Genomic DNA, 8,775 nt, shown 5'->3' on the forward strand with positions numbered 1-8,775 from the left:
CTAATCTTGCCCTAAGCATGAGTGAAAGGGTTACTCCCATCTAACTAGAGTAATTCTAAGAATTCTCATGTTAAGCATAAGACATTAATTCTAATCCATTAAGGTTCAAGACAACAAGCTAGGCATTTCACTATATGGGTCCAAATGACCTAAAAGATCTAACTAACCATAATTCTTGAATAATCATCAAACCAACACCTAAAATCCCTCTCAATCTAACAAGATATCATAATTATACTATGACAAAGCTCATTCTAACAAGGGATAAACCTAACCTACCTCAAATACGTAGAATGCTCATCAATCCGCTAAACCTTCATTTTCCCCTTTCGAGAAGCCTCTTTAAGATGCCAAGTTATCAAAAACATAATCAACTCATCAATATGAGCATAACGATACTTACATTGTACCATTGTGCTTTGGGTCCAAAAGATACCAAAAATCTCGAATGGCTCCCATTTATGAAAAACACATTTCTGAGGTCTGCCAAAAGTTCATACACCATTAAGGAATCATAACTCTCAAAAAATAAGTGAAAACTATACTTATTTAGGGCTAAAATCAAGCCCTCAAGCTATTTGGAGTTTTGGGAAAATAATCAAGAAATTCAAGCTTGAAATTAAAGGATTCTTACCTTAAATCTGATGTTAAACACAAAAATATATATTAATCAAGCTTCTAAGTCACACCTAACTATTAGTCAATTTTGAGTTAACACACTTATATGGGGTTTTAAGGTCACAAGAATGAGTCAAAAATGGCTAAAACGCAGCCTAAAGGGCCATTTTATACCTATACCAGGTATGGAGATGTTGCTATCACAATCCAGGAATGGAAATCACACTAGGGTGATCGTGGTATCCCCCCTATGCACTAGATATAAGCAAAGTCAAAACCTTATTTTTGACCCTTGAAACTCATTCGGACATCGATGAATATGACCCAATAGTGAAATTTGAGTAAACCACATTTCAAATCCAATGGAATCATCAACACTTTCATCTGAGATCGTTTCGACAAAAATATAGGGCTCACACCTATAGTTTTGTTTTTCATAAAATCTGCTCTATAGCCCAAAATATGTCTAGAAGCCATGGGACCTGAACCAAAGGTCCCCTAGCCTAACATCGATATTTCAATATGATGGAAAAGTTGGATTTTCCATTCAAGATCGTTTCAACCAAATGAGGTTCCCGCACTCATATTATCCATTTTTCAACTTTCTGACAATAGGTCGAAATGAGCTTGGATGAATTAGGACCCAAACCAAAGGTCTACCTTAGCCTAAAATTGATATTCTGGAGCTACTAGCGTAATCGAAATTTGCATCCGATATCGTTTCACTGAAGTTTTTGCCCAATGGCCATTTGAAACCAATAAAGACTTTCAAACAGGAAATTGGTTCTAAAAAACAAACAAACTGCCTGGTAACCGAACTGTCAGTTCTAGCAAGTCATAAATGACTTGGGATAGCTATGAAAAATCCCTAACAGTGAGATAAACAGAAATATGAAAAATGGCCTGGAGGGTCATTACACAAGGGGTACTACATAGTAGAGAGCATCTAACTTGTCAGTTGTCAAACCACATATTTGAATGGTCACAGTTGACTTCCCACCATATTTCCCAGTCCACAGAGTTTATTTATTCAAGCACATACTTCCATAACTGTGATCCTCCCCTCCATTCTACCTCTTGAAGAGGATACTTCTTGCAATATTTATTCCACTTGAAATTAATCCATAGTGATTTCTTTTATTCTAAAGTTTTAAAAACATCAAATAATAATATAAACCCTATACCACATAATCTTACAAATAAAGTTTTAAAAACATCAAATAATAATCTAAACCCTAGACCACCTTCATCTTTTGGTAAACAAATATTTGTCCGTGAGATCTAGTACCTTCTTCTCTCCTCATATGTACTATTTCAGAGAAACCTTGCAAATAATTTGTAAATGTCATGATTACACAGTTTGGGCGGTTGACAACTGATAATAGATAAATAGGTACTCTGAATAACACTATTAATCAAGATTGCTTTACTCCCAAATGACAGAAACTTTCCCTTCCAAGCCTGGATTTTGTTCTTTATCTTCTCGGCCAGAGTAGTAACTTGTCCTTTTTTATTGGAATGAAATATAGGGCATCCCAAATATACAAAAGGAAAATTACCTTTGCCGAAATCTGTCACCTCTTCTACTTGTTAAATAAGATTGTTTACAGTGTTCCTGTGTACAAAAAAGGAACTTTTCTCCTTGTTGATGAATTGTCCAGATTGCTTCTCATAATCCTCCAAGGTAATCATAATCAACTCCAAAGAAGTTTATGAGCAGATACAAAAATGTTAGTATCATCTCATATGATAGGTGTTTTAAGTTAAAACTCCAGTTAGGCTTGCCAAACCCTTTGAAATCACTATTATTAAACGATCATTCAAATCCCTGGAGAAAACCTCTACACGGAGAATGAATAAATATAGAGATAAAAGATCTCCCTTCTTTACTCCTCTAGTAGAGTGGAAAAATCATGTTCTTTACCATTTACTAGAACAGAGTACCAGTTATTAGCAAAAAATTCTCCATATCTGTAGAACCCCATCTTCTCTAATTCTCTTAACCAAAAAACTTTATTGTACCATCAGGCTTACTACTACAAGAGCAAAGAAGCATGATCAGATCCTGTTCTGGATAGATGCTCTACTTCTAAAAGCCAAAACTTTCCTGAAATAGTTGATTAGCAACCATTTTGTCCTATCTTTTAAAGATGCATTGATCATCAGTTCGACCATTCTACCAAGTATAAGGGCTACCTTTATAATTTATCGTTTCCACCTCACAGGAATTCAGGCAAAAGGCAAAGTCCTCATATTCTGCTGGATACACTAGAAGACCTCTCAATTTTACTTTCTCCACTAGTCATGGTAGGGTCATGTTATTAGACAGGCTATAAATCTCATCCCATAATTGTAGCCTCTCCAAAGCAGAACATTTGGCATACACTATAGTGACAAATAAGGTTTTATCCTTATCTTGTATAACCAGCGTCATTGAAATTTTTTGTTGAGAATCAGATATAATTTCTATAGAAATACCTTTATTGATAAAGATCCAACTCTGGCAAAAATTTATCCCCAACCTTCTTTTGTACTTTTGAATATGTCTTAGAGTCTTGGAATGGTTCAATGAATGCACCAAAACAAAACTTATAACGTCTATGTAGAATTTGTACCCTATGAAAAACCTATTGTGTAATAACAGACCTTATGTTTCAATCAAGGGCCTTCAACATTATTTGACAGATGGTTTAGGACCCCATCTCAGGCCCATTTTTGATGCTTGCGGAGCCTTAGAATTCTTGCCCTTTAGGTTTTTAGCTTTGGAGTTTGACATATCTTCTTCTCTGGAAACTTGTTCCCAGTTAGTAGAATTATCTTCCTCATCCCTGTCCTCTATGAGTGGTATATTATCTTCATCAACACCTCTGAGTTCTTCCACCCCTTATGTGATACAATATCTTGTAGGTTCTTGCTGGGATATGACTTTGAGCATGATGTCAGTGATAAAGTATTTGAAGAGATGACTAAAGCCATGTCTGCCCCTTCTCTCTGATTGGAGTTTACTAGTTGTTACCCTGTATTATTTTCTTGTATACTATCGGTAAATGGGCTGAGTTTTTTCCCTGTATTTGCAAGTTTTCCTTCAACTTCATTTCCCTTCTTATGTGATTCTTCCCCCTCCTTTATGTGATCATCCTCAGTGTGGTACTTTATCACTCATTGCACCTATCTACTCTCTATGTATTGAGGATGCATCATTTTGGTTTTCTTCACTGGTCTGTCCAACACTCCGTCGTTGTTGTTGTATCTATTTACTATTTCTAGTATTATCCACTTGCTCAAAAGTATCCCCTTACTGATTATTACTCTATCCAGGAACTTGTTGTTGCTCATGTTCCTTGTGGCTTGTTGCCATCTTTTTGAGCCTCTATATCTTGCACTTTTAGGGCATCACAGAGTGGAGTTATATTAATCCTATGGAGCTTGATAGTTTCAGGTAATTGATTATTTTTTGCATCCTTATTAGAATTGTCAATCTTGTTATTGCCATCTTTAGACTTACCATTCATTGTTCACACAATCTCCCTCTTGAATATTATCCAAACCTCCATATTTATTTTGTGACCTCAATGTCGCATTTGAACAATTAACAGCCTGTGAACTCTGAGTGCCGTTTGTTTTCCCCTTCCTACTTGTAACTTGATTCCAGACCTCAGGATTCCCAACTATCTTTCCATTTGTCAATCTTTTTGGGAAGCTGCCAGTAGGTTGTTGTTGTTGTTGTGACTTAGCTCTTTTTACTTGACCATTCTTATTTTTCTCACTCCCTATATCAACAAGATCCTCTTCATCGTGTCTCAGTGTTAATTCAGGGTGAATAACTCTGCATTCAAACCTATTATGCCCCTGAAGTTTGCATTCATTGCAATACTTGGGAAGGTAGTCATACTATTCTCATCCTCTATATCCATCCTAACATGGTTTGGGAGCTTAGCCATGAGATCAACTAAAACCTTTACTTTGGCATACTCGGGTCTGGTTTTGTTGATTGTTGTCATGTCAAAGTGTATAGGTGTCCCTACTGTCGAAGCTAAGGAGAAAAGAGCCTCCTTCACAAGAAAAGTAGGTAACAAGTTGGGAAATGAAATCCAAGCCATAGCCCTTGTAGTTTCCTCTTCTGCAGTGAACATTGAGTCATAAATCAAAGGCCTCATTTGATAGGATGTACCATCTTTGGACTTGATGTAGCCGCTTTTAATGTTATATTAATAAAAAATTCTTTTAAAGATAATCTGATCAAAATATGCCGTCTCCTGTAATATTCAATTTGACAATCTCCTATGATTTTGCATTGTGCAGGGATGATGGTGCGCAACTCCTCCAAATCAAGCCAACCATAGAACTTCCCCACAATGGCATGTTGCAAATTTTTTACATTCATCTTTGCAACTTCTGATTCAAACCATTTTATATATGACTCTCCATGTAATATTGTAACAAGCTTAGCCGCAATTGTAGGAAAATCTCTTTTTGGGCACGTAGGATTGCTATTCGAAGTCTCAGGTTTCAGAATCTTCGAGTAATCTAGGGCGTTTGAAGTCATATTGGTATCTGGGCTGGGTAATTTGGGTGGTGCGCCAAGCAGGGACTGGTCAACCATTGTCGTGGATGACTGACCAGTGGCCGTATTGGCCATCAATGGTTGTTTCCGATAGTAAAAAATCTAGGGTTTTCGAGCATGGGAGGTGTGCTAGAGAGCCTTTTTCCCGAATAAAATTCTATGTAGAGAATACAATTCAATAACAAATTTTTTTTTTTCTCTAACAACTTAAGTTTCTAAATGAGATAACTATGCACTTCAATAAGATGCCTGAGCAGGCACAAGTCTTTAAATTGAATCACTGCTACACATTGTCAAAAACAAAATTTCACCTGGTTGGTCAAACGCATGTGAGGGGAGTGTTAAAAGTACTATTAGTTAATAAAAATATGTTCTCTAGGAGATTAGCGAATAAACAAATTGCAAATTTGAATAAACAAATTGCAAATTTTGACTGAGGGATGCAAATGAGAGAAACAATAAAATTCAAATATGTAATTCAAGAACAACTATAAAAACAAACTGCTACGAAAAAAAAGTCTATAAAAATAAACTAAGTATATGGACAAAAGAATTGAATTTTTTATTTAAATGAAATAGACATTGTTAGTGCGTCTTCAAGACATAAACCATATAAGTGATAACACAAACTTTTGTCGCCTTTACTGCAAGAATTGAAGCATAGTACCAGTAAATCTACTAGAAAATGAAGGACACAAATGTAACATAGAGCAGAAAATGCTTTCCAGAACTCAACTGAAGGTCCTAATATCGTCAACCAGGGAAATTGTTTTACAGTAGTACATTCAAGCCATTAACTGAATTTTCTGACAATTTTAATGGCTGTGGAGTCATAAATTTAGTATAAGCTCCTTGACAAGTAATTAGGACAGATATGTTTGTACCGAAGGCATCAGTACTGCTGCAATGCAATCACTGTAGAGATGCCCCTTTGTTCGCCCGCATGGTGCATACAATGAGCGATCTAATTTAGCAATAAAAACTTCTGTAACTAAATTCTGCTCCTTGGTGGTGACAGAATATTCCTCCATATTTCCACTATAACCTGAGTCACATATAATGCAAAATTCTACGGAAACTGCTATTAACCTGGTCAGAAATTTCACACTATGAACTGTGAAAATGCCTTTGTTATTCATACATTCTGTTTATGAAAACCATCCGTACACATTTGATGTGGCAATAGTTCTCCAAGCTGAGTATTTTGCACCGCCCAATATTTCTATTTCCTAACATAGAGGAAACTACACTTTTTCCCTGGAGCAACTAGCAAAACACAGATCTTGCAAATTCTACTACACCGTCGTCATTCATTGTTCAACAGTTCAAACCTTTCAAAATTGAGTCAACGACAGTTTTGCATTTGGAAGGGAAGCTCTTTCAAAATGTTTCACTGCATGATTCTAGGAACAGTAAGAATGATGACATAAGAACAACAATAAAGAGAGCTGGAAGCCATAACCAACAGGTTATTTTTATAAATTTACCATCCCCCTCCCCCACCACCATTCAACATAGAAAAAGGATTGGGGTAAAAGAAAAATCAATGTCTGCCTTGATTTTATTAAAAGCCCTTTTAATATACAGTAAAAAGGAAATCGACCTATTTCTTTGCGGAAAAGAAAATAAATTAAGACTTGAGACTCAAAATGGAATAGCTTGCAAAGTTTGGACAAAGAAATATTAGTTGTATATCTTACTCAATGCAGTACGTATGAATATCAAGAAAAAAAAATGAAGTATCACAGTTAGGAAAACTAATCAAGTTATTAGGGAAACAAAGAGAAAGAAACTCTTACAGCTAGCATTAATCCTTTAAGATTGAAACATTAGGTTGTATTGAAAACTGATTAGACATACACATATACAAGACGAGTACTAACAGAATAATAATCAAGGTGACCAATAACGAGAAACTATTAAGAAGAGAAAGCAACAGAAAAAGAATAGTATGAACAGATTGCGACTGTTGGCGGGAAAAGCTATTCTCATACACCAACTGTGAAACTTGCTTCTGTAGCCTGTCATTCTCTTCCATCAACAGCTTAGTCATTGCTGTCAATTTTCTGTTCACTGCTTGAAGGCGCAATGATTCTTTAAGTTGCTTCTCTCTACATTTGCATTTACACGGACATAATACCGTAATCATCTGAATGATTTTAATATGGTAAGAATGAAAAAGTAAACAAAGCAACAACAACAACAACAACAAACCCAGTGTATTCTCACCTAATGGGGTCTGGGGGTAAGATGTACGCAGTCCATACCTCTACTTCTGAAGAAGTAGAAAGGCTGTTTCCGATAGACCCCCGGCTCAAGGCACGAGATACCACACAAACACATAGTAAAGCACAGAAGCAGATTACATAACATAAATACGGCACCCATAAGTAATATAAAACAGAGGAGAGCAGAGGAAAGCACACAGATTCGTAATGAAACATGGAACATGGAACCCGGAATCATAACAGGAATAAAACCCCCACCAAGTAATTCCCTACACTAGCGACCCAAACTAGCCCTAGTCCTCTGCCGTAATTCGCGTCCTCCAGACCTTCCTATCTAGGGTCATGTCCTCGGTAAGCTGTAACTGTTCCATGTCCCGCCTAATCACCTCACCCCAGTACTTCTTCGGTCTACCCCTACCCCGCCTAAAACCATCCAACGCTAGCCTCTCACACCTACGGACCGGGGCATCCATGCCCCTCCTCTTCACGTGTCCGAACCATCTCAATCGTGCTTCCCGCATCTTGCACTCCACTGAAGTCACACCAACCTTCTCCCGGATAGTCTCATTCCGAACTCTATTCCCTCTAGTCAGTCCACACATCCAGCGCAACATCCGCATTTCTGCCACCTTCATTTTTTGGATGTGGGAGTTCTTAACTGGCTAACACTCCGCTCCATACAACAAGGCCGGACGGACTACCACCCTGTAGAATTTGCCTTTAAGCTTGGGCGGCACCTTCTTATCACACAGCACCCCCAACGCGAGTTTCCACTTCATCCATCCCGCCTCAATACGGTGCGAGACATCCTCGTCAATCCCACTGTTACTCTAGATCACGGATCCAAGATACTTGAAATTATCCCTCTTACATACCTCCTGTGCTTCCAACTTCACTACTACCTCATTCTCCCGCCTCACGTCATTAAACTTGCATTCCACATACTCTGTCTTGCTTCTGCTCACCCTGAACCCTTTAGACTCAAGAGTTTGTCTCCACACCTCTAATTTGTCATTCACACCCCCTCGAGTCTCATCTATCAGAACTACATCGTCTGCAAAAAGCATACACTACGGCACCGCCCCTTGAATACGCCGCGTCAACACATCCATCACCAACGCAAACAAAAAGGGACTAAGAGTAGATCCTTGATGCAATCCTGTCAGGACAGTGAAATGCTCTGAGTCTCCTCCCGCCGTCCTCACCTGGGTTTTCGCTCCATCATATATATCCTTAATTGCTCTGATATATGCCAGCGGTACTCCACTCACCTCTAAAGCACCTCCCTGGGGACTTTGTCGTAAGCCTTCTCCAGGTCGATAAATACCATGTGCAGATCCTTCTTCCTTTCCCTATACTGTTCCA

The 8,775-nt window shown here is 37.8% G+C and overlaps 1 long non-coding RNA gene across 1 annotated transcript; it reads left to right on the top strand.

The window, feature by feature from the left end:
* The first annotated feature begins 1,702 nt into the window (after positions 1 to 1,702).
* Positions 1,703 to 5,382, top strand: LOC107879671. Its single transcript, XR_001677057.2, has 3 exons — positions 1,703 to 2,302; positions 3,937 to 4,057; positions 4,921 to 5,382. It is a non-coding gene; the product is annotated as an uncharacterized LOC107879671 (long non-coding RNA).
* The last annotated feature ends 3,393 nt before the right edge of the window (positions 5,383 to 8,775 follow it).

This window comes from Capsicum annuum, chromosome 8, assembly GCF_002878395.1.
Source record: "Capsicum annuum cultivar UCD-10X-F1 chromosome 8, UCD10Xv1.1, whole genome shotgun sequence".
NCBI classification, from domain to species: Eukaryota; Viridiplantae; Streptophyta; class Magnoliopsida; order Solanales; family Solanaceae; genus Capsicum; species Capsicum annuum.